General features: G+C 41.4%; 1 long non-coding RNA gene across 4 annotated transcripts in view; it reads right to left on the bottom strand.

Moving 5' to 3' along the window:
* Positions 1–26782, bottom strand: part of LOC139760188 (uncharacterized) — a 164706-nt gene that overhangs the window by 85379 nt on the left and 52545 nt on the right. For 2 of the 4 annotated variants that reach the window (XR_011715271.1, XR_011715269.1), the window contains exons 6-7: positions 21450–21502; positions 14831–14882 (exon numbers count right to left, since the gene is read on the bottom strand). This is a non-coding gene — a long non-coding RNA (uncharacterized lncRNA). Of the gene's footprint in view, positions 1–14830; positions 14883–21449; positions 21503–22088; positions 22142–23291; positions 23365–26782 lie in introns of all 4 variants that reach the window. The other 2 variants (XR_011715272.1, XR_011715270.1) reach the window with 2 other exon arrangements.

Below are 26782 nucleotides of genomic sequence, written 5' to 3'. Positions count from 1 at the left end.
AACAAATCTTCACCTTCGCCTCCATAAGATAATGATCAGACATCCCTCCAGTTGCACCTCTCAGCACATTAATATCCAAAAGTCTCTCGTGCGCCTATCAATTAACACACAATCTAATAACGCTCTCTGGCCATCTCTCCTCCATACATACGTATACTTAGGTATATCTCTCTTTTTAAACCAGGTATTCCCAATCATCAGTCCTTTTTCAGCACATAAATCTACAAGCTCTTCACCATTTCCGTTTACAACACTGAACACCCCATGTACGCCAATTATTCCCTCAACTGCCACATTACTCACCTTTGCATTCAAATCACCCATCGCTATAACCCGGTCTCGTGCATCAAAACCACTAACACACTCATTCAGCTGTTCCCAAAACATTTGCCTCTCATGATCTTTCTTCTTATGCCCAGGTGCAAATGCACCAATAATCACCCATCTCTCTCCATCAACTTTCAGTTTTACCCATATCAATCTAGAGTTTACTTTCTTACACTCTATCACATACTCCCACCACTCCTGTTTCAGAAGTGCTACTCCTTCATTAGCTCTTGTCCTCTCACTAACCCCTGACTTTACTCCCAAGACATTCCCAAACCACTTCTTCCCCTTTACCCTTGAGCTTCGTTTCACTCAGAGCCAAAACATCCAAGTTCCTTTCCTCAAACATTCTACCTATCACTCCTGTTTTCTCATCTTGGTTACATCCACAAACATTTAGACACCCCAATCAGAGCCTCCAAGGAGGATGAGCACTTCCCGCGTGACTCCTTCTTCTGCTTCCCCTTTTAGAAAGTTAAAATACAAGGAGGGGAGGGTTTCCAGCCCGTGCTCCCGTGCCCTTTAGTCGCATTCTACAACACGTGAGGAATGCGTGGGAAGTATTCTTTCTCCCCTATCCCCAGGGATATACTTACATATACATTTCATCGTTATCTTATTATAATTATACTTTGTCACTGTCTCCCACGTTAGCGAGGTAGCGCAAGGAAACTGATGAAAGAATGGATCAACCCACCCACGTACACATATATACACATACATGCCCACACACGCACATATACATACTTATACATTTCAATGTATACATACATATACATACACAGACATATACATAAATACACTTGTACATATCCATACTTGCTAACACAACGCCACACACGAAATAGCGCCCCTCTCCCCCTTCCAAGGAGGCAGCAACAGGAACAGACAAAAAAGGCCACATTCGTTCGCACTTAGTCTCTACCTGTCATATGTAATGCACCAAAACCACAGCTCCATTTCTACATCCAGGCTCCACAGATCTTTCCATGCTTTACCCCAGATGCTTCACAAGCCCTGGTTCAATTCATTGAAAGCAAGTCAACTACAGTATACCACATTGTTCCAATTCACTCTATTCCTTGCATGCCCTTCACTCTCCGGTATGTTTAGGCCCCTATCACTTTAAATCTTTTTCACTCCATCCACTCACCTTCAATTTGGTCTCCCATTTCTCCTTCCCTCCACCTCTGACACATATATCCTCTTTGTCAATCTTTCCTCACTCATTCTTTCCACATCTCCAAACCATTTCAACACACCCTCTTCTGCTCTCTCAACCACACTCTTTTTATTACCAAATGTTTATAGTTGTGTTACTGGAGTGATAGTTTTCATACATGGTGCTTTGACAAGAAAATAGTGAAATTGGAAAAAAATGTAGCTTAGACATTAGTTAAATTGATGAGAACTACTATTGACGTTTGTGTAAATAAATTAAACATTTCCTTTCCATAGCCAGAGGTTGAACCATTATGTGACATTCATTTTTTCATTTCATTTCAAGCTAGAAGTTTCAGTTTTCTAAATTGTTTCTTACATTTTTCACATGTATATATATGTATGTGTGTGTGTGTGTGTATATGTGCGTGTGTGTGTGTATGTGTGTGTATGTGTATATATATATGTATATTATCCCTGGGGATAGGGGTGAAAGAATACTTCCCACGCATTCCTCGCGTGTCGTAGAAAGCGACTAGAGGGGACGGGAGCGGGGGGCCAGAAATCCTCCCCTCCTTGTATTTTTTAACTTTCTAAAATGGGAAACAGAAGAAGGAGTCACGCGGGGAGTGCTCATCCTCCTCGAAGGCTCAGATTGGGGTGCCTAAATGTGTGTGGATGTAACCAAGATGTGAAAAAAGGAGAGATAGGTAGTATGTTTGAGGAAAGGAACCTGGAGGTTTTGGCTCTGAGTGAAACGAAGCTCAAGGGTAAAGGGGAAGAGTGGTTTGGGAATGTCTTGGGAGTAAAGTCAGGGGTTAGTGAGAGGACAAGAGCAAGGGAAGGAGTAGCAGTACTCCTGAAACAGGAGCTGTGGAAGTATGTGATAGAATGTAAGAAAGTAAATTCTCGATTAATATGGATAAAACTGAAAGTTGATGGAGAGAGATGGGTGATTATTGGTGCATATGCACCTGGGCATGAGAAGAAAGATCATGAGAGGCAAGTGTTTTGGGAGCAGCTGAATGAGTGTGTTAGTGGTTTTGATGCACGAGACCAGGTTATAGTGTTGGGTGATTTGAATGCAAAGGTGAGTAATGTGGCAGTTGAGGGAATAATTGGTATACATGGGGTGTTCAGTGTTGTAAATGGAAATGGTGAAGAGCTTGTAGATTTATGTGCTGAAAAAGGACTGATGATTGGGAATACCTGGTTTAAAAAGCGAGATATACATAAGTATACTTATGTAAGTAGGAGAGATGGCCAGAGAGCGTTATTGGATTACGTGTTAATTGACAGGCGTGCGAAAGAGAGACTTTTGGATGTTAATGTGCTGAGAGGTGCAACTGGAGGGATGTCTGATCATTATCTTGTGGAGGCTAAGGTGAAGATTTGTATGGGTTTTCAGAAAAGAAGAGTGAATGTTGGGGTGAAGAGGGTGGTGAGAGTAAGTGAGCTTGGGAAGGAGACTTGTGTGAGGAAGTACCAGGAGAGACTGAGTACAGAATGGAAAAAGGTGAGAACAATGGAAGTAAGGGGAGTGGGGGAGGAATGGGATGTATTTAGGGAATCAGTGATGGATTGCACAAAAGATGCTTGTGGCATGAGAAGAGTGGGAGGTGGGTTGATTAGAAAGGGTAGTGAGTGGTGGGATGAAGAAGTAAGAGTATTAGTGAAAGAGAAGAGAGAGGCATTTGGACGATTTTTGCAGGGAAAAAATGCAATTGAGTGGGAGATGTATAAAAGAAAGAGACAGAAGGTCAAGAGAAAGGTGCAAGAGGTGAAAAAAAGGGCAAATGAGAGTTGGGGTGAGAGAGTATCATTAAATTTTAGAGAGAATAAAAAGATGTTCTGGAAGGAGGTAAATAAAGTGCATAAGACAAGGGAGCAAATGGGAACTTCAGTGAAGGGCACAAATGGGGAGGTGATAACAAGTAGTGGTGATGTGAGAAGGAGATGGAGTGAGTATTTTGAAGGTTTGTTAAATGTGTTTGATGATAGAGTGGCAGATATAGGGTGTTTTGGTCGAGGTGGTGTGCAAAGTGAGAGGGTTAGGGAAAATGATTTGGTAAACAGAGAAGAGGTAGTGAAAGCTTTGCGGAAGATGAAAGCCGGCAAGGCAGCAGGTTTGGATGGTATTGCAGTGGAATTTATTAAAAAAGGGGGTGACTGTATTGTTGACTGGTTGGTAAGGTTATTTAATGTATGTATGACTCATGGTGAGGTGCCTGAGGATTGGGGGAATGCGTGCATAGTGCCATTGTACAAAGGCAAAGGGGATAAGAGTGAGTGCTCAAATTACAGAGGTATAAGTTTATTGAGTATTCCTGGTAAATTATATGGGAGGGTATTGATGGAGAGGGTGAAGGCATGTACAGAGCATCAGATCGGGGAAGAGCAGTGTGGTTTCAGAAGTGGTAGAGGATGTGTGGATCAGGTGTTTGCTTTGAAGAATGTATGTGAGAAATACTTAGAAAAGCAAATGGATTTGTATGTAGCATTTATGGATCTGGAGAAGGCATATGATAGAGTTGATAGAGATGCTCTGTGGAAGGTATTAAGAATATATGGTGTGGGAGGAAAGTTGTTAGAAGCAGTGAAAAGTTTTTATCGAGGATGTAAGGCATGTGTACGTGTAGGAAGAGAGGAAAGTGATTGGTTCTCAGTGAATGTAGGTTTGCGGCAGGGGTGTGTGATGTCTCCATGGTTGTTTAATTTGTTTATGGATGGGGTTGTTAGGGAGGTAAATGCAAGAGTTTTGGAAAGAGGGGCAAGTATGAAGTCTGTTGGGGATGAGAGAGCTTGGGAAGTGAGTCAGTTGTTGTTCGCTGATGATACAGCGCTGGTGGCTGATTCATGTGAGAAACTGCAGAAGCTGGTGACTGAGTTTGGTAAAGTGTGTGGAAGAAGAAAGTTAAGAGTAAATGTGAATAAGAGCAAGGTTATTAGGTACAGTAGGGTTGAGGGTCAAGTCAATTGGGAGGTGAGTTTGAATGGAGAAAAACTGGAGGAAGTGAAGTGTTTTAGATATCTGGGAGTGGATCTGGCAGCGGATGGAACCATGGAAGCGGAAGTGGATCATAGGGTGGGGGAGGGGGCGAAAATTCTGGGGGCTTTGAAGAATGTGTGGAAGTCGAGAACATTATCTCGGAAAGCAAAAATGGGTATGTTTGAAGGAATAGTGGTTCCAACAATGTTGTATGGTTGCGAGGCATGGACTATGGATAGAGTTGTGCGCAGGAGGATGGATGTGCTGGAAATGAGATGTTTGAGGACAATGTGTGGTGTGAGGTGGTTTGATCGAGTGAGTAACGTAAGGGTAAGAGAGATGTGTGGAAATAAAAAGAGCGTGGTTGAGAGAGCAGAAGAGGGTGTTTTGAAGTGGTTTGGGCACATGGAGAGAATGAGTGAGGAAAGATTGACCAAGAGGATATATGTGTCGGAGGTGGAGGGAACGAGGAGAAGAGGGAGACCAAATTGGAGGTGGAAAGATGGAGTGAAAAAGATTTTGTGTGATCGGGGCCTGAACATGCAGGAGGGTGAAAGGAGGGCAAGGAATAGAGTGAATTGGAGCGATGTGGTATACCGGGGTTGACGTGCTGTCAGTGGATTGAATCAAGGCATGTGAAGCGTCTGGGGTAAACCATGGAAAGCTGTGTAGGTATGTATATTTGCGTGTGTGGACGTATGTATATACATGTGTATGGGGGTGGGTTGGGCCATTTCTTTCGTCTGTTTCCTTGCGCTACCTCGCAAACGCGGGAGACAGCGACAAAGTATAATAAATATAAATAAATAAAAAGATGTTCTGGAAGGAGGTAAATAAAATGCGTAAGACAAGGGAGCAAATGGGAACTTCAGTGAAGGGCGCAAATGGGGAGGTGATAACAAGTAGTGGTGATGTGAGAAGGAGATGGAGTGAGTATTTTGAAGGTTCGTTGAATGTGTTTGATGATAGAGTGGCAGATATAGGGTGTTTTGGTCGAGGTGGTGTTCAAAGTGCGAGGGTTAGGGAAAATGAGTTGGTAAACAGAGAAGAGGTAGTAAAAGCTTTGCGGAAGATGAAAGCCGGCAAGGCAGCAGGTTTGGATGGTATTGCAGTGGAATCTATTAAAAAAGGGGGTGACTGTATTGTTGACTGCTTGGTAAGGTTATTTAATGTATGTATGACTCATGGTGAGGTGCCTGAGGATTGGCGGAATGCGTGCATGGTGCCATTGTACAAAGGCAAAGGGGATAAGAGTGAGTGCTCAAATTACAGAGGTATAAGTTTGTTGAGTATTCCTGGCAAATTATATGGGAGGGTATTGATTGAGAGGGTGAAGGCATGTACAGAGCATCAGATTGGGGAAGAGCAGTGTGGTTTCAGAAGTGGTAGAGGATGTGTGGATCAGGTGTTTGCTTTGAAGAATGTATGTGAGAAATACTTAGAAAAGCAAATGGATTTGTATGTAGCATTTATGGATCTGGAGAAGGCATATGATAGAGTTGATAGAGATGCTCTGTGGAAGGTATTAAGAATATATGGTGTGGGAGGAAAGTTGTTAGAAGCAGTGAAAAGTTTTTATCGAGGATGTAAGGCATGTGTACGTGTAGGAAGAGAGGAAAGTGATTGGTTCTCAGTGAATGTAGGTTTGCGGCAGGGGTGTGTGATGTCTCCATGGTTGTTTAATTTGTTTATGGATGGGGTTGTTAGGGAGGTGAATGCAAGAGTTTTGGAAAGAGGGGCAAGTATGAAGTCTGTTGGGGATGAGAGAGCTTGGGAAGTGAGTCAGTTGTTGTTCGCAGATGATACAGCGCTGGTGGCTGATTCATGTGAGAAACTGCAGAAGCTGGTGACTGAGTTTGGTAAAGTGTGTGAAAGAAGAAAGTTAAGAGTAAATGTGAATAAGAGCAAGGTTATTAGGTACAGTAGGGTTGAGGGTCAATTCAATTGGGAGGTGAGTTTGAATGGAGAAAAACTGGAGGAAGTGAAGTGTTTTACATATCTGGGAGTGGATCTGGCAGCGGATGGAACCATGGAAGCGGAAGTGGATCATAGGGTGGGGGAGGGGGCGAAAATTCTGGGAGCCTTGAAGAATGTGTGGAAGTCGAGAACATTATCTCGGAAAGCAAAAATGGGTATGTTTGAAGGAATAGTGGTTCCAACAATGTTGTATGGTTGTGAGGCATGGACTATGGATAGAGTTGTGCGCAGGAGGATGGATGTGCTGGAAATGAGATGTTTGAGGACAATGTGTGGTGTGAGGTGGTTTGATCGAGTAAGTAACGTAAGGGTAAGAGAGATGTGTGGAAATAAAAAGAGCGTGGTTGAGAGAGCAGAAGAGGGTGTTTTGAAATGGTTTGGTCACATGGAGAGAATGAGTGAGGAAAGATTGACCAAGAGGATATATGTGTCGGAGGTGGAGGGAATGAGGAGAAGAGGGAGACCAAGTTGGAGGTGGAAAGATGGAGTGAAAAAGATTTTGTGTGATCGGGGCCTGAACATGCAGGAGGGTGAAAGGAGGGCAAAGAATAGAGTGAATTGGAGCGATGTGGTATACTGGGGTTGACGTGCTGTCAGTGGATTGAATCAAGGCATGTGTATTGGGGTGGGTTGGGCCATTTCTTTCGTCTGTTTCCTTGCGCTACCTCGCAAACACGGGAGACAGCGAAAAAAAAAAAAAAAAAAAAAAATCTCTTATCCTTTCATTACTTATTCGATCAAATCACCTCATGCCACATATTGTCCTTAAACATTCAATTTCCAACACATCTACCCTCCTCTGCACAACCCTATCTATAGCTCATACCTAACAACTATATAACATTCTTGTAACCACTATTCCTTAAAACAAAAAAAAAAATTTTTCTTTCCAAGATAAGAATTTCGCCTTCAACACATTCTTCAACACTCCCAGAACCTTTGCTCCCTCACCCACCCTGTGATTCACTTCAACTTCCATGGTTCATGGCATCCACTGCTAAGTTCACTCCCAGATACCTAAAACACTTCACTTCCTACAGTTTTCCCCATTCAAAATTAACTCCCAATTAACTTGTCCCTCAAACCTACTGAGCCTAATAACCTTGCTCTTATTCAAATTTACTCTTAACTTTCTTCTTTCATACACTTCACCAAACTCAGTCACAAACCTATGCAGTTTCTTACCAAAATCAGCCACCAGCACCATATCATCAACAAAGAACAACTGACTCACTTCCTATGCCCTCTCATCCACAACAGACTGCATAACTGACCCTCTCTCCAAAACTTTTGCATTCACCTCCTTAACCATCCCACTCATAAACAAATTAAACAATAATGAAGACATCACACACCCATGCCGTAAACCGACATTCACTTGGAACCAATCACTTTCCTCTCTTCCTACTCAAGTATATGCCTTACATCCTTGGTAAAAACTTTTCACTGCTTCTAGCAACTTACCTCCCACACCGTATACCCTTAAAACCCACGGCAAAGCATCTCTACCCACCCTATCATATGCTTTCTACAGGTCCATAAATGCCACCTACAAATCCGTCTGTTTTTCTAAACATTTCTCACATACATCCTCTCCCACTTCTGAAACCACACTGCTCTTCTCCCGATGCTCTGTACATGCCTTTTCCCTCTCAATCAATATCCTCCCATATCATTTTCCACGAATACTCAAGAAAACTATGCCTCTGTAATTTGAACACCCATCTTTATCACCTCTGCCTTTGTAAAATGGCACTGTGCATGCATTCCACCAATTCTCAGGCACTTCCCCATTATTCATACATACAGTGAATATATTTACTAACCAATCAACAACACAGTTATCCCCCCCTTTTGTTTTTTTTTTTTACAAATTCCACTGAAATACCATCCAAACCCACCTCCTTGACAGCTTTCATCATCCTGCAAAGCTTTCACGAACTCTTTTCTGTTCAACAAACCAATCTCCCTGAACCTCTCACTTTGTAAACCACCAAGACCAAAACACTCTATATCTGCCACTCTATCATCAAACACATTCAACAAACCTTCAAAATATTCACTCTATCTCCATCTCACTTCATCCCTACTTGTTATTACCTCCCAATTTGTCCCCTACACCAATGTTCCCATTTGTTCTCGTCATACGCATGGTTTTTACCTACTTCCAAAACATCTTTTTATTCTCCTTATAATTTAATGATACTCTCTCAGTCCAACTATCATTTGCCCTCTTTTCCATCTCCTGCACCTTTCTCTTGACTTCCTGCCACTTTCTTTTATACATCTCCTAGTCATTTGCACTAATTTCCTGCAAAAAATCATCGAAATGCCTCTCTCTTCTCTTTCTCTAACAATCTTACTTCTTCATCCCTCCATTGACACCCTTCCTAATCTGAACACATCCCACCTTTCTCATGCCACATGCATCTTTTGTACAAGCCATCATTGCTTACTTAAATACATCCCAATCCTCCTCCACTCCCCTTACGTCATTTGCTCTCACCTTTTGCCATTCTGCACTCAATCTCTCCTGATACTTCCTCACACAAGTCTCCTTTCCAAGCTGACTTACTTGCACCACTCTCTTTTCCCCAAGATTCTATTTTCTTCCCTGAAAACCTCTACAAATTTTCACCTTCATCTCCAAAAGACAGAGATCAAACATCCCTCCAGCTATCCCTCTCAGCACATTAACATCTAAAAGTCTCTCTTTTACACACCTAACAATTAACACTTAATCCAATAACGCCCTCTGGCCCTCTCTCCTACTCACATATGTATACTTATGTATATTTATTTATTTATTTTCCTTTGTCGCTGTCTCCCGCTTTAGCAAGGTAGCACAAGGAAACAGACAAAAGAATGGCCCAACACACCCACATACACATGTATATATATACACGTCCACACACGCAGATATACATACCTATACATCTCAACGTATACATATATATACACACACAGACATGTAAATATATACACATGTACATAATTCATACTGTCTGCCTGTATTCATTCCCATCGCCACCCAGCCACACATGAAATAACAACCCATTCCCCCCAAATGTGCACGAGGTAGCACTAGGAAAAACAACAAAGGCCACTTTCATTCACACTCAGTCTCTATCTGTCATGTAATAATGCACCGAAACCACAGCTCCCTTTCCACATCCAGGCCCAACATAACTTTCCATGGTTTACCACAGACACTTCACATGCCCTGGTTCAATCCACTGACAGGCACGTCTACCCCGGTATACCACATCGTTCCAATTCACTCTATTCCTTGAACGCCTTTCACCCTCCTCCATGTTCAGGCCCCGATCACTCAAAATCTTTTTCGCTCTATCTTTCCACCTCCAATTTCGTCTACCACTTCCCCTTGCTCCCTCCACCTCTGACACATATATCCTCTTGGACAATCTTTCCTTACTCATTCTCTCCATGTGACCAAACCATTTCAAAACACCTTCTTCTGCTCTCTCAGCCACACTCTTTTTATTACCAAACATCTCTCTTACCCTATCATTACTTACTCGATCAAACCACCTCACACCACATATTGTCCTCAAACATCTCATTTCCAGCACATCCACCCTCCTCCGCACAACTCTATCGATAGCCCATGCCTCGCAACCATATAACATTATTGGAACCACTATTCCTTCAAACATACCCATTTCTGCTTTCCAATATAATGTTCTCGACTTCCACACATTCTTCAACGCTCCCAGGACTTTCACCCCCTCCCCCACCCTATGATTCACTTCTGCTTCCATGGTTCCATCCGCTTCCAAATCCACTTCCAGATACCTAAAACTCTTTGCTTCCTACAGTTTTTCTCCATTCATACTTACCTCCCAATTGACTTGCCCCTCAACCCTACTGTACCTAACAACCTTGCTCTTATTCACGTTTACTCTAAGCTTTCTTCTTTCACACACTTTGCCGAACTCAGTCACCAGCTTCTGCAGTTTCTCACATGAATCAGCCACCAGCGCTGTATCATCAGCAAACAACAACTGACTCACTTCCCAAGCTCTCTCATCCACAACAGACTGCATACTTGCCCCTCTTTCCAAAACTCTTGCATTCACCTCCCTAACAACCCCATCCATAAACAAATTAAACAACCATGGAGACATCACACATCCCTACCGCAAACCTACATTCACTGAGAACCAATCACTTTCCTCTCTTCCTACACATACACATGCCTTACATCCTAAATAAATACTTTTCACTGCTTCTAACAACTTGCCTCCCACACCATATATTCTTAATACCTTCCACAGAGCATCTCTATCAACTCTGTCATATGCCTTCTCAAGATCCATAAATGCTACATACAAATCCATTTGCTTTTCTAAGTATTTCTCACATACATTCTTCAAAGCAAACACCTGATCCACACATCCTCTACCACTTCTGAAACCACACTGCTCTTCCCCAATCTGATGCTCTGTACATGCCTTCACCCTCTCAATCAATACCCTCCCATATAATTTACCAGGAATACCCAACAGACTTATACCTCTGTAATTTAAGCACTCACTTTTATCCCTTTTCCCTTTGTACAATGGCACTATGCAAGCATTCCGCCAATCCTCAAGCACATTAAATAACCTTACCAACCAGTCAACAATACAGTCATCCCCTTTTTTAATAAATTCCACTGCAATACCATCCAAACCCACTGTCTTGCCAGCTTTCATCTTCCGCAAAGCTTTTACTACCTCTTCTCTGTTTACCAAATTAATTTCCCTAACCCTGTCACTTTGCACACCACCTCAACCAAAACACCCTATATCTGCCACTCTATCATCAAACACATTCAACAAACCTTCAAAATACTCACTTCATCTCCTTCTCACATCAACACTACTTGTTATCACCTCCCCATTAGCCCCCTTCACTGAAGTTCCCATTGATTCCCTTGTCTTACGCACTTTATTTACCTCCTTCTAAAACATCTTTCTTTTTATCATTATCATCATTATTTTGCATTGTTGCTGTCTCCTGCGTTTGCGAGGTAGCGCAAGGAAACAGACGAAAGAAATGGCCCAACCCACCCCTATACACATGTATAAACCTACACATCCACACATGCAAATATACAAACCTATACATCTCAATGTACACATATATATACACACAGACATATACATATATACACATGTACATAATTCATACTGTCTGCCTGTATTTATTCCCATCCCCACCTCCCCAAACATGGAATAACATCCCCCTCCCCCCTCATGTGTGCGAGGTAGCACTAGGAATAGACAACAAAGGCCACATTCGTTCACACTCAGTCTCTAGCTGCCATGTAATAATGCCCGGAACCACAACTTCCTTTCCACATCCAGGCCCCACACAACTTTCCATGGTTTACCCCAGATGCTTCACATGCCCTGATTCAATCCACTGACAGCACGTCGACCCGGTATACCACATTCATCCAATTCACTCTATTCCTTGCCCGCCTTTCACCTTCCTGCATGTTCAGGCACCGATCACTCAAAATCTTTTTCACTCTATCTTTCCACCTCCAATTTGGTCTCCCACTTCTCCTCGTTCCCTCCACCTCCGACACATATATCCTCTTGGTCAATCTTTCCTCACTCATTCTCTCCATGTGCCCAAACCATTTCAAAACACCCTCTTCTGCTCTCTCAACCACGCTCTTTTTATGTCCACACATCTCTCTTACCCTTACATTACTTACTCGATCAAACCACCTCACACCACATATTGTCCTCAAACATTTCATTTCCAGCACATCCACCCTTCTCCGCACAACTCTAGCCATAGCCCACACCTCGCAACCATACAATATTGTTGGAACCACTATTCCTTCAAACATACCCATTTTTGCTTTCCGAGATAATGTTCTTGACTACCAAACATTCTTCAAGGCTCCCAGGATTTTCGTCCGCTCCCCCACCCTATGATTCACTTCTGCTTCCATGGTTCCATCCGCTGCCAGATCCACTCCCAGATATCTAAAACACTTTACTTCCTCCAGTTTTTCTCCATTCAAACTTACCTCCCAATTGACTTGACCCTCAACCCTACTGTACCTAATAACCTTGCTCTTATTCACATTTACTCTTATTCACATTTACTCTTAACTTTTTTCTTTCACACACTTTACCAAACTCAGTCATCAGCTTCTGCAGTTTCTCACATGAATCAGCCACCGGCGCTGTATCATCAGCGAACAACAACTGACTCACTTCCCAAGCTCTCTTATCCCCAACAGACTGCATACTTGCCCCTCTTTCCAAAACTGCTTTTTTCGAAAACATCTTTTTATTCTCCCTAAAATTTAATGATTCTCTCTCACCCCAACTCTCATTTGTCCTCTTTTTCACCTCTTGCACCTTTCTCTTGACCTCCTGCCTCTTTCTTTAACACATCTCCCACTCAATTGCATTATTTCCCTGCAAAAATCGTCCAAATGCCTCTCTCTTCTCTTTCATTAATAATCTTACTTCTTCATCCCACCACTCACTTCTCTTTCTAATCTGCCTACCTCCCACACTTCTCATGCCACAAGCATCTTTTGTGCAAGCCATCACTGTTTCCCTAAATACATCCCATTTCTCTCCCACTCCCCTAACGCCCTCTGTTCTTACCTTTTTCCATTCTATACACAGTCTCTCCTAGTACTTCCTCACACAAGTCTCCTTCCCAAGCTCACTTGCTCTCACCACTCTATTCACCCCAACATTCTCTCTTCTTCTACAAACCTTCACCTTCACCTCCACAAGATAATTTTCAGACATCCCTCCAGTTGCACCTCTCAGCACATTAACATCCAAAAGTCTTTCTTTCGCATGCCTATCAATTAACACATAATCCAATAATGCTCTCTGGCCATCTCTCCTACTTACATATGCATACTTATGTATGTCTCTCTTTTTAAACCAGGTATTCCCAATCATTAGCCCTTTTTCAGCACATAAATCTACAAGCTCATCACCATTTCCATTTACAGCACTGAGCACCCAATGTACACCTGTCATTCCCTCAACTGCTACATTACTCATCTTTGCATTTAAATCAACCATCACTATAACCCTGTCTCCTGAATCAAAACTACTAACACACTCACTCAACTGCTCCCAAAACACTTGCCTCTTATGATCTTTCTTCTCATGCCCAGGTGCATATGCACAAATAATCACCCATCTCTCTCCATCCACTTTCAGTTTTACCCATATCAATCTAGAGTTTACTTTCTTACACTCTATAACATACTCTCACCACTGCTGTTTCAGGAGTAGTGCCACTCCTTCCCTTGCTCTAGTCCTCTCACTAACCCCGACTTTACTCCCAAGACATTCCGAAACCAATCTTCCCCTTTACCCTTGAGCTTCATTTCACTCAGAGCCAAAACGTCTAGGTTCCTTTCCTCAAACATGCTACTTATCTCTCCTTTTTTCTCATCTTGGTTACATCCACACACATTTAGACACCCCAATCTGAGCCTTCGAGGAGGATGAGCACTCCCCGCATGACTCCTTCTTCTGTTTCCCCTTTTAGAAAGTTATTATACAAGGAAGGAAGGGTTTCCAGCACCCTGCTCCCGTCCCCTTGAGTCGTCTTCTACGACACGTGAGGAATGCATGGGAAGTATTCTTTCTCTCCTATCCCAATTACCAGTCCTTTTTCACCACACAAAGCTTTTCACCATTCCCCGTTATAACAATGAACACTCAATGTACACCAATTATGCCCTCAACTCCCACATTACTCACTTTTGCATTGTAATCACCCATCACTATAACTTGGTCTTGTGCATTAAAGCTCCTAAGACAATCAATCAGCTGCTCCCAAAACACTTGCTTCTCACAATCTTTTTTCTCATGACCAATTGCATAGGCACCAATAATCACCCATCTCTCTCCATCCACTTTCAGTTTTACCCATACCAGTCTAGAGTTCAAATTTCTTACACAAACTCACAATTCTGTTGATGAAAATGTACTTTGCCTCATTCAAGGTAAAATGTCTAACTATGAGTTTGTAGTATTACTAAAAGTGAAATATCATGGACAACTCATTCAGCAACCATCTAGGTCTAGTAAGCAGCTTTGAACAAGAGGCACAAAACGAATTGCACATTTTTTTGTATACGAGTCGCTCACCTCATGTAAATTTCTGTCTGAAGTAGTTTAACAAATTTAGATCTCTAACGTACTGCAAACAGAGCATATACTTTCTAGATGTTGAAAATGTACACCCAGATCAAAACAAAAACTGTTTATAGGCAATATTTCATGACAAATAGGCATAAATATCTTCAGCATATTTGGACCTTCATTTTAATGAAATAGTGGTTCACACAAAGGTGTTAATACTCACCTTAATAGACCAGCACAACTAGCAGTCGCTCTTTCTCCCTGTGAAACAGGCCCTGCAATAACAGGTAACATGTAAGCATGATTTATACTCACTCCCTATATGATACGAGTTTACAAAGTTAAATCAGAAATGAGGATAGCTTCAAATGTCGATCAGACGGCATTTCCTATCAAAGTAGGTTCATCATATGAAAACTAGTATAAACATAATGTTTCCCAGCTATTCATGACTACGTCACTGATAACATTCTAAATAAATTTCAGTTAAAATCAATTCAAGATAGTAAAACAACATCTTGTAATTAATGTATTTAACCAATTTTGTGTTCTAACAATATAAGAATTTAAGAGAGAGTAAATTAAGCATCGGCAACATACTACAAACCTGATCAGTTAATTTGACAGAATTCTGCTTTAGCAGCATTACTGCCTTGGTTTGGCTTGAAAAATTTGGAGAAGTTAATGCAATGGTGGATTTTCCTTCAGCAGGCACAGTAAACCCTTGATTTAATAAACTAACTGGGGAAAGGAGTGTCCAGTAATGCCAAAAGTCAGCTAAATCAAATGCAACCTATGATTTTTCTGAACTCCTCTATCACTGCAAGGTTTAAGTGTGTGGTAAGATAGTTGGCCGGTGGGAACTTGACAGTGTGGGAATGGAGGCAAGAGTCAGATTCAGATAGGGGTGATGCCACCCCTATCTTGTGAAAGGATACTTCTTTACAATAAAGTGTGGACAGACTACATGCTTTCATTGCACCTCTTACAATCACTTGATGCCAATTTGAATTGTAGGGATTGCAAATGTATTTAATAAATAAAGTCATAATTCTGAAATGACACACTACATGCAAACTGACTGAACGATAGCTTGTGGCAGAACAAAACTGAAACAATGAGAGTCTACACCATACTACCCAAAAACAAGTGCAATGTGAAATGCAGAGGGTGCTGCATTTGTGGTTTGATTTCTTTTATTAATTATTATTCATTAATGTACTACATTATCATTTGTCCACAAATCCAAAATCAGTTATATCAGGGACCATTAAATCGCATTTACTGTATTGGCTTGAACAGTTTGGAGTACCTGCTACACTGATCCCTCCATAATTTTCACATTAGCAATGACTGCTTTTTCTCAGGCATGTGGTACCAGTATATGTGATGCTCTTGTGAAAAATGATCAAAGTCTGACAGTAGATAAACAAAATATATCCATACACACACAATACAGTGGGTACAAATGGTTTGAACAACTATTCAGCGGACAATTACCAACTAAATTGTTTCAACAGGAAAAAGGCTTGGGAAATTCATTGTTAATTTAGAAAGTCCAATTTATGCAAAATGCATTTTATGAATAGCAAACCCTTCCAAACTAGGAAACTGACATCTGATAATTAACAAAACCAACCATCCACCACCTGAGATAGTGTGCATCCCAACACCGAATCGTTATCAAAATAAAGATTTTGAATATTATGGCTTCATAATAAGCCGGACCAAGACCTTTAGTGAGAATACACAAACGACATATTCCTTGGCTGAAGCCTGGTTATCAATAAACCTAACCAATGCATACATTTACATTGGTTGATATAGAATTTCTAATCTCTTGCAAATACATCGACTGTGAGAAGTTACCATTAGATATGTGAATGCTATGTCATTATCTATATATTATACTTCACCGCCGTCTCCTGCATTAGCACAAGGAAACAGACAAGAAATAGCCCATCCCACCCACATACACATGTATATACATAAAACACCAACACACACACATATACTTGCATCGGTATTTTATCATTATTATACTTTGTCGCTGTCTCCCATGTTAGCGAGGTAGTGCCAGGAAGCAGATGAAAGAATGGATCAACCCATCCACATACACATATATTTACATACATGCCCACACATGCACGTATACATACTTATACATATCAGTTTTTTTTTTTTTTTTTTGCTTTGTCGCTGTCTCCTGCGTTTGCGAGGTAGCACAAGGAAACAGACGAAAGAAATGGCCCAACCCATCCCCATACACATGTATATACATACGTCCACACACGCAAATATACATACCTACACAGCTTTCCATGGTTTACCCCAGACGCTTCACGTGCCCTGATTCAATCCACTGACAGCACGTCAACCCCGGTATACCACATCGATCCAATTCACTCTATTCCTTGCCCTCCTTTCACCCTCCTGCATGTTCAGGCCCCGATCACTCAAAATCTTTTTCACTCCATCTTTCCACCTCCAATTTGGTCTCCCACTTCTCCTCATTCCCTCCACCTCTGACACATACATCCTCTTGGTCAATCTTTCCTCACTCATTCTCTCCATGTGCCCAAACCATTTCAAAACACCCTCTTCTGCTCTCTCAAACACGCTCTTCTTATTTCCACACATCTCTCTTACCCTTACGTTACTTACTCGATCAAACCACCTCACACCACACATTGTCCTCAAACATCTCATTTTCAGCACATCCACCCTCCTGTGCACAACTCTATCCATAGCCCATGCCTCACAACCATACAACATTGTTGGAACCACTATTCCTTCAAACATACCCATTTTTGCTTTCCGAGATAATGTTCTCGACTTCCACACATTCTTCAAGGCTCCCAGAATTTTCGCCCCCTCCCCCACCCTATGATCCACTTCCGCTTCCATGGTCCCATCCGCTGCCAGATCCACTCCCAGATATCTAAAACACTTTACTTCCTCCAGTTTTTCTCCATTCAAACTTACCTCCCAATTGACTTGACCCTCAACCCTACTGTACCTAATAACCTTGCTCTTATTCACATTTACTCTTAACTTGCTTCTTTCACACACTTTACCAAACTCAGTCACCAGCTTCTGCAGTTTCTCAAATGAATCAGCCACCAGCGCTGTATCATCAGTGAACAACAACTGACTCACTTCCCAAGCTCTCTCATCCCCAACAGACTTCATACTTGCCCCTCTTTCCAAAACTCTTGCATTCACCTCCCTAACAACCCCATCCATAAACAAATTAAACAACCATGGAGACATCACACACCCCTGCCGCAAACCTACATTCACTGAGAACCAATCACTTTCCTCTCTTCCTACACGTACACATGCCTTACATTCTCGATAAAAACTTTTCACTGCTTCTAACAACTTGCCTCCCACACCTTATATTCTTAATACCTTCCACAGTGCATCTCTATCAACTCTATCATATGCCTTCTCCAGATCCATAAATGCTACATACAAATCCATGTATACATACATATCCATACACAGACATATACATATCCTGTACATATCCATACTTGCTGCCACACCACCACACACGAAATAGCACCCCTCTCCCCCTTCCAAGGAGGCAGCACCAGGAACAGACAAAAAAGGTCACATTTATTCACACTTAGTCTCTAGCTGACATGTGTAATGCACCAAAACCACAGCTCCATTTCTACATCCAGGCTCCACAGATCTTTCAATGCTTTACCCCAGGTGCTTCATATGCCCTGGTTCAATTCACTGAAAGCACGTCGACCACAGTATACCACATTGTTCCAATTCACTCTATTTCTTGCATGCCCTTCACCCTCCGGTATGTTCAGGCCCCAATGACTTTAATCTTTTTTTCACTCCATCCATTCACCTCCAATTTGGTTTCCCGCTTCTCCTTCCCTCCACCTCTGACACATATATCCTCTTTGGCAATCTTTCCTCACTAATTCTTTCCACATCTCCAAACTATTTCAACACACCCTCTTCTGCTCTCTCAACCACACTCTTTTTATTACCAAATATCTCTCTTACGCTTTCATTACTTACTCAATCAAATCACCTCACGCCACATATTGTACTCAAACATTTCATTTCCAATGCATCCACCCTCCTCTGCACAACCCTATCTATAGCTCATGCCTAACAACCATATAACATTCTTGGAACCACTATTCCTTCAAAAATACCAATTTTTGCTTTGAAAAGATAACAGTCTCGCCTTCAACACTCTCAGAACCTTTGCTCCCTCCCCCACCCTGTGATTCACTTCAACTTCCATGGTTCATGGCATCCACTACTAAGTTCACTCCCAGGTACCTAAAACACCACTTCCTACAGTTTTTCTCCATTCAAAATTACCTCCAAATTAACTTGTCCCTCAAACATACAGAACCTAATAACCTTGCTCTTATTCACATTTACTCTCAACTTTCTTCTTTCATAAACTTTACCAAACTCAGTCACGGACTTCTGCAGCTTCTCACCCAAATCAGCCACCAGCGCCATATCATCAACGAAGAACAACTGACTCACTTCCCATGCCCTCTCATCCACAACAGACTGCATACTTGACCCTCTCTCCAAAACTCTTGCATTCACCTCCTTAACCATCCCACTCATAAACAAATTAAACAATAATGGAGACATCACACACACATGCTGCAAACCGACATTCACTGGGAACCAATCATTTTCCTCTCTTCCTACTCGTGTATATGCCTTACATCCTTGGTAAAATCTTTTCACTGCTTCTAGCAACTTACCTCCCACACCGTGTACCCTTAAAACCCTCCACAAAGCATCTCTACCCACCCTATCATATGCCTTCTCCTGGTCCATATATGCTACCTAAAAATCCATCCGTTTTTCTAAATATTTCTCACATACATCCTCTACCACTTCTGAAACCACACTGCTCTTCCCCCGATGCTCTGTACATGCCTTTACCCTCTCAATCAATATCCTTCCATATAATTTTCCACAAATACTCAACAAACCTATGCCTCTGCAATTTGAACACCCATCTTTATCACCTTTGCCTTTGTAAAATGGCACTATGCATGCATTCCACCAATCCTCAGGCACTTCACCATGATTCATAAATATGTTGAATATTGTTACCAACCAATCAACAACAAAGTTACCCCTCCCCATTTTTTTTTTTTTTTTTTTTTTTTTTTTTTTTTACAAATTCCACTGAAATACCATCCAAACCCACCTCCTTGCCAGCTTTCAGCTTCCACAAAGCTTTCATTAACTCTTCTCTGTTCAATAAACCATTCTCCCTGAACCTCTCACTTCATAAACCACCAAGACCAAAACACCCTATATCTGCCACTCAATCATCAAACACATTCAACAAACCTTCAAAATAATCACTCTATCCACATCTCACTTCATCCATACTTGTCATTTCCTCCCCATTTGCCCCTTTCACCAATGTTCCCATCTGTTCTCGTCATATGCATGGTATTTACCTACTTCCAAAACATCTTTTTATTCTCCCAAAAATTTAATAAAACCCTCTCAGTCCAACTCTCATTTGCCCTCTTTTTCATCTCTTGCACCTTTCTCATGACCTCCTGCCACTTCCTTTTATAGATCTCCCAGTCATTTGCACTAATTCCCTGCAAAAATCATCCAATTGCCTCTCTCTTCTCTTTATCAATCTTACTTCTTCATCCCTCCATTCACACCCTTTCTAATCTGCACGCCTCCCACCTTTCTCATGCCACATGCATCTTTTGCGCAAGCCATCACTGTTTCCCTACATACATCCCATTCCTCCTCCACTCCCCTTACGTCATTTGCTCTCACCTTTTGCCATTCTGCACTCAATCTCTCCCAATACTTCCTCACACAAGTCTCCTTTCCAAGCTCACTCACTCACACCACTCTCTTCTCCCCAACATTCTCTCTTCTTTTCTGGAAACCTCTAAAAATCTTCACCTTCGCCTCCAATAGATAGTTATCAGACATCCCTCCAACTGGCACTCACAGCACATTAACGTCTAAAAGTCTCTCTTTTACACACCTAAGAACTGACACCTAATGCAATAACACCCTCTGGCCATCTCCCCTACTCACATACGTATTCTTACGTATATCTCTTTTTAAACCAGGCATTCCCAATCACCGGTCATTTTTCACCGCACAAATCCACAAGCTCTTCACTATTTCTAAAACTGAACACCCCATGTACACCAATTATATCCTCAACTCCCACATTACTTATATTTGCATTCAAATCACCCAACAATATAACCTGGTCTCATGCATTAAAGCTGCTAACACACTCACTCAGCTGCTCCCAAAACACTTGCTTCTCATGATGTTTCTTCTCATGACCATGTGCATAGGCACCAATAACCACTAATTTCTCTCCATCCACTTTCAGTTTTACCCATATCAATCTAGAGTTTAATTTCTTACACACTCACAATTCTGTTGATGAAAACATACTTTACCTCATTCAATGTAAAATGTCAGCCTATGAGTTTGTAACATTACTAAAAGTGACATCATCATGGACTACTCATTCAGCAACTACCTAGGCCTAGTAAGCAGCTTTGAACTAGAGGCACAAAAAGAAATGTATATTTTTGTATAGACGAGTCACTCATCTTATGTAAATCTATATCCAAGTAGTTCAACAAATTTAGATCTCTAATGTACTGCAAATAGAGCATATACTTTCTAGATATTCAAAATGTACACCCAGAACAAAACAAAAACTGTTTATAGGCAATGTTTCTTGACTAATAAGCATAACTTTCTTCAGCATATTAGGACCTTCATTTCAATGGAGTAGTGGTTCACACAAAGGTGTTTGTACTCACTTTATTAAGACCAGCACAACTAGCAGTCGCTCTTTCTTCCTCTGAAACAGGCCCTGGAATTACAGATAACATGTAAGCACAATTCATACTCACTCCCTATATGATGTGAGTTTACAAAATCAAATGAGAAATGAGGATAGCTTCATATATCGATCAGACAGCAATTCCTATCAAAGTAGGTTCATCATAATATGACAAATAGTATACACATAATTTTCCCCAACTATTCATGACCATCACTAATACATTCTAAACAAATTTCAGTTAAAGTCAAATCAAGAAAGTAAAATAACACCTTGTAATCAATGTATCTTTCAAATTTAAGAGAGAGTAAAATAAGCATTAGCAATATATTACAAACCTGATCAGTAATTATGACATAATTCTGCTTTAGTAGCATTCCTGCTTTGGTTCGGCTTGAAAATTTTGGAAAAGCTAATGCAATGGTGGATTTTCCTTCAGCAGGTACAGTAAACATGATTTAATGGACTTTAGCGAGGAAAGGAGTGTCCATTAATGACAAAAGTCAGCTAAATCAAATGCAACCTATGATTGTTCTTAACGCCTCTACCACTGTAGGATTTAAGTGTGTGGTATGATAATTGGGCGGTGGGAACGTGGCAATGTGGGAATGCTCACCGGGCAGTTGGAGGCAGGAGTCAGATTCAGATAGAGGTGATGCCATCCCTATCCTGTGAAAGGACACTTCTTTATAATAAAGTGTTGATGGACTACCTGCTTTCATTGCACCTCTTACAATCTCTTGATGCCACCTTAAATTATAAGGATTGCAAAAGTATCTAATAAACAAAGTCATAATTCTAAAATAACAAACACTCTACATGCAAACTGGGAGCATGATAGTTTAAGGCAGACTGAGACCTAAACAATGCGAGTCTATGCCATACTACCCAAAAACGAGCAATATGAAATGCATATAGTGCCGCATTTGTGGTTTGATTTTCTTCTTAATTATTATTCATTAATGTACTGCCTTATCATTTGTCCAATAAACCCATAATCAGTTATACCAGGGACTGTTAAATCAAGTTTACTGTATTGGCTTGAACAGTTTGGAGTACCTGCTACACTCATCCCTTCATAATTTTCACAGTAACAATGACTGCTTTCTCTCAGGCATGTAGTACCAGTGTATATGATGCTCCTGTGAAAAATGATCAAAGTCTGACAGTAGATAAACAAAATATATCCCTACACGCACAAAACAGTGGATACAAATGGTCTGAACAACTAGTAAGCGGACAATTACCAACTAATTTGTTTCAACAGGAAAAAGGCTTGGTAAAATCATTTTTAATGAAGAAAGTCCAATTCATGCACTGCATTTTATGAATGGCAAACCCTCCCAAACTAGGAAACTGACAACTGTAAATTCACAAACCCAACCATCCACCACCTGGTTTGCATCCCAACAATGAGTTATCATTAAAATAATAATTTTGCATATTAGGGTTTGGTAATAAATCAGATCAAGACCTTTAAAGAGAATACACAAACAACTCTAATATATTCCTTGGCTGAAGGCTGGATATAAGTAAACCTAACCTATGCATATATATCTAAATTTATTGATATAGAAATTCTAATTTCTTGCAAATACATCAATTGTAAGACGTTACCATCAGATATGTGAATGCTATATTATTATCAATTTATCTTACTTAGCCACCATCTCCCGCATTTGGAAGGTAGCGCAAGGAAACGACGAAGAATGGCACATACCACCCACACACACATGTATATACATAACTGCCCACACATGTACATACACTTACATATACATTTCAACATATACATATAAACACATGTACATATCCATACTTGCTGCCTTCATCCATTTCCATCACCACCCCCCCACACACGAACTAGCACCTGCCCTCCAGCGAGGCAGCACCTAGAACAGACAAAAAAGACCACATTCATTGATGCTCAATCTCCAGCTGTCATGTGTAATGCAATGAAATGACAGCTCCCTTTCTATATCCAGGCCCCAAAGACCTTTCCATGGATTGCTTCACATGCCTTGGTTCAATCCACTGACAGCACGTCAACTCCAGTAAACCACATCATTCCAATTCACTCCATTCCTTGCATGCCATTCTGCCTCCTGTATGTTCAGGCCCCGATCGCTCAAAATCTTTTTCACTCCACCCGACACATATATCCTCTTTGTCAATCTTTTCTCACTCATTCTCTCTGTATTTCCAAACTATTTCAACACACCCCCCTCTGCTCTCTCAACCACATTCTTTTTATTACCACATATCTCTCTTACCCTTTCACTACTTACTTGATCAATCCACCTCACACCACATATTGTCCTCATACATTTAATTTCCAACACATCCACCCTACTCCGCACAACTCTATCTATAGCTCATGCCTCACAACCATATAACATTCTTGGAACCACTATTCCTTCAAACATACCCATTTAACTTCTTGCCTTCTAAACATTCTTCATCACTCTCAGAACCTTCGTTCCCTCCCCAACCCTGTGGCTCACTTCCGATTTCATGGTTCTATCCACTGCTAAGTCCAGTCCCATATACCTAAAGCACATCACTTCCTCCAGTTTTTCTCCATTCAAATTTACCTCCAAATTAACTTATCCCTCAACCCTACTGAGCCGAATATCCTTGTCCTTATCTCATGTTTACTCACAACTCCCTTCTTTCTTACACTTTACCAAATTCAGTCACCAACTTCTGCAGTTTCTCAGCCGAATCAGCCACCAGTGCTGTATCATCAGCGAACAACAACCGACTCATTTCCCATGCCCTCTCATCCACAACAGACTGCATACTTGCCCCTCTCTCCAAAACTCTTGCATTCACTTCCCTAACCATCCGATCCATAAACAAACTCATGGCGACATCTCGCACCCCTGCCGCACACTGACATTCACTGGAAACCAATAACTTTCCTCTCTTCCTACTCATACGCATGCCTTACATCCACGGTAAAACCTTTTCACTACTTCTAGCAACTTACCTCTCACACCATATACTTTAAAAACAGTCCATAAAGCATCTCTCTCCACCCTATCATATGCCTTCTCCAGATCCATAAATGCTACATACAAATCCATCTTTTTTTCTAAGTATTTCTCATGGGAGAAAGTATATGACACAGATACTGATGCTTTGTGGAAGGTATTAAGAGTATATGGTGTAGAAGGTAAGTTACTAGAAGCACTGAAAAGTTTTATCGAGGATGTAAGGCATGTGTACGAGTAGGAAGAGAGGAAAAGTGATTGGTTATCAGTGAATGTTGGTTTGTGGCATGGGTGCATGATGTCTCCATGGTTGTTCAATTTGTTTATTGATAGAGTTGTTTGGGAGGTGAATGCAAGAGTTTTGGAAAGAGGGGCAATTAGGTAGTCTGCTGTGGATGAGAGGGCTTCGGAAGTGAGTCAGTTGTTGTTCAATGATGATACAGTGCTGACGGATGATTCGGGCGAGAAACTGCAGAAGCTGGTGACTTACTTCTGTAAAGTGTGTGAAAGAAGAAAGTTGAGAGTAAATGCGAATAAGAGCAAGGTTATTAGGTTCAGTAGGGTTGAGGGACAAGTCAACTGGGAGGTAAGTTTGAATGGAGAAAAATTAGAGGAAGTGAAGTGTTTTATATATCTGGGAGTGGATTTGGCAGCGGATGGAACCAAATAAGCGGAAGTGAGTCACAGGGTGGGGGAGGGGGCGAAGGTTCTGGGAGCATTGAAGAATGTGTGGAAGACGAGCATGTTATCTCAAGAGAGCAAAATTGGGTATGTTTGAAGGAATAGTGGTTCCAACAATGTTATGTGGTTGTGAGGCATGGGCTATACATAGGGTTGTGCGGAGGAGGGTTGATGTATTGGAAATGAAATGTTTGAGGGCAATATGTGGTGTAAGGTGATTTGATCGAGTAAGTAATGAAAGGGTAAGAGAGATGTGTGGTAATAAAAAGAGTGTGGTTGAAAGAGAACAGGGTGTATTGAATTGGTTTGGTCACATGGAGAGAATGAGTGAGGAAATATTGATAAAGAGGATAATGTGTCAGAGGTGGAGGGAGAAAGAAGTAACACACCAAATTGGAGAGGGAAGGATGGAGTGAAAAAGATTTTGAGCAATCGGGGCTGGAACATACAGAAGAGTGAAAGGTGTGCAAAGACTACAGTGAATTGGAACGATGTGGTATACAGGGGTGGCTGGAAATCCTCCCCCCCCTTTTTTTTTTAATTTTCTAAAAGAAGGAACAGAGAAGGGGGCCAGGTGAGGATATTCCCTCAAAGGCCCAGTCCTCTGTTCCTAACACTACCATGCTAATGCGGGAAATGGCGAATAGTATGAAAGAAAAAAGAAACATATTAATACATGCGGCCTTCATCCATTCCTGCCGCCACCCCTCCACATATGAAATGGCACCCCCTTTACCCCGCATGTGTGCGAGGTACCACTAGGAAAAGACAACAAAGGCCACATTCATTCACACTCAGTCTCTAGTTGTCATGTGCAATGCAACAAAACCATTGCTATCTCTTCACATCCAGGCCCCACAAAACTTTCCATGGTTTGTCCCAGACGCTTCACATGCCCTGGTTCAATCCATTGACAACACGTCGACCCTGGTATACCACATCATTCCAATTAACTCTGTTCCTTGCACGCCTTTCACCCTCCTGCATGTTCAGGCCCAGATTGCACAAAATCTTTTTCACCCCATCCTTCCACCTCCAATTTGGTCTCCCACTTCTCCTCGTTTCCTCCATCTCTGACACATATATCCTCTTTGTCAATCTTTCCTCACTCATTCTCTCCATGTGACCAAACCATTTCAAAACACCCTCTTCTGCCCTCTCAACCACATTATATTACCACACATCTCTCTTACCCTTTCATTACTTACTTGATCAAACCACTTCATACCATACACTGTCCTCAAATATCTCATTTCCACCACATCCACCCTCTATCTATAGCCCACACCTTGCAACCACACAACATTGTTGGTACCACTATTCCTTCAAACATACCTGTTCTCGCCTTGCACATATTTTTTAATGCTCCCAGAACTTTCGCCCCCTCCCCCACCGTGACTCACTTTTGCTTCCATGGTTCCATCTGCTGCCAAATCCACTCTCAAATGTCTAAAACACTTCACTTCCTCCAGTTTTTCTCCTTTCAAACTTATCTCCCAATTGACTTGTCCTTCAACCCTACAATACCTAATAACCTTGCTCTTATTCACATTTACTCTCAGCTTTCTTCTTTCACACACTTTACCCAATTCAGTCACCAGCTTCTGCAGTTTCTCACCCGAATCAGCCAACA

This window comes from Panulirus ornatus, chromosome 35 (assembly GCF_036320965.1).
Source record: "Panulirus ornatus isolate Po-2019 chromosome 35, ASM3632096v1, whole genome shotgun sequence".
Classification (NCBI taxonomy): domain Eukaryota; kingdom Metazoa; phylum Arthropoda; class Malacostraca; order Decapoda; family Palinuridae; genus Panulirus; species Panulirus ornatus.
This window is presented reverse-complemented; position numbering and strand designations above follow the sequence as displayed.